The sequence below is a fragment of the Diadema antillarum genome, unplaced genomic scaffold (assembly GCF_040938485.1).
Source record: "Diadema antillarum isolate AM-2024a unplaced genomic scaffold, OU_Dant_1.0 seq00002538_RagTag, whole genome shotgun sequence".
Lineage (NCBI taxonomy): Eukaryota > Metazoa > Echinodermata > Echinoidea > Diadematoida > Diadematidae > Diadema > Diadema antillarum.
Window position 1 is genome coordinate 30,737 of NW_027273140.1, and position 1,316 is coordinate 32,052.

The window sequence follows — 1,316 nt, forward strand, 5'->3', positions numbered from 1 at the left end:
GCTCCGTTACCGTCTTGGAAAATCACCTGTCACTTACAACGTCTACAAAGTTTACGTGGCGGAGTACGGTGCTTTGATACAGCATGCAGCAGTACAAGTGGGCGTGCAAAGAAGCGATGCAAACATGAGCGCAGCTGGCGCTGTTTAACTTCGCAGTTACTCAACATCAAAGAGATTTTTCTCCTCCCCACCACAGTCACTGCGGAAAATCTCTTTGCTCAACATCCATCACCGCCGCCGCTGCTTGAAGAGTTTGTGCGCAAAAACCGATAAGTCCATTTTTGACGATTTTGAAGTACGGTCTCTGTCATAAAGTACAAAATAATATCTTTTAAATGATATATTGGTCACTGCATATAAAGGTACATTTTTGAAGTTATGGTCAAAAGAAGCAAAAATTTTCTTATTATTCTCTTTATTTTTTTTAACCTTTAATCGCAAATATCTCCATTTGGCAAATATGAACTAATAGGTTTTTGCGAACAAACTCTTCCGTTCTTTGCACTATGATCCCCCCCCCCCTCTCTCTCTAAAAAAAAAAGGCAATCCTCTGTAAAGGATTGAGTGTTTTCCTCCTTCTATTTGCTGATCATAATGTTACATTTCTTAATTGTTATCCTATTATGAGAATAGCCTACGTATAACATTATCGGGATATCTGCCACCACTTCATTCACTGTCGTTTGTTTCGTCATTGCCGGTGAGCCTTATCCATCTCCATATGGACTTCGTAGTAGAAAACGCAGACGTACCTATTCACATACAACGATAGAATGCTAAACTACAGCCATTCACATTTTTCTCTGAATACACGTATTTTGTTTTCCCCAGATATTCCGCTGAAAGACAGTGTGCACCGGAGCGTTGAACTTCAATTCTCAAAACGCAAGGTTTCTCTTGTAAGAAAATGGGAGAGGAGTCCCAGGGAGGCGGTATCCTCTTGCCACACGCTCCCCGTTTTGTCGCTGGGTTTAATAAAATATGAAATATTATTTCTAATACATTTGATATATGATTATACAGGGCCTCCCGAGAGAATCACACAACAATTGATTATCGACTTTTAATTTGTTTGGGGCTCTTTCTTAAACGTGAAGTAAGTAGACAACAAAGTATCGTGATAAATTATTTGGATTGGAAGATATCCAAAAGTGTGCACCGCAGATCCAAGAATAAAATGGAAAAGCTCCCTTGTGTGGGAAACTCCTATCGTAAGCTGTAAGCATCTTTAACATTTTTTGAATCAGGAATTCAGACTTAGGAGTATCGGTTGATGTTGTTGGAGGGGCAATTTAGTCTATCTTCATTTTTTTTTT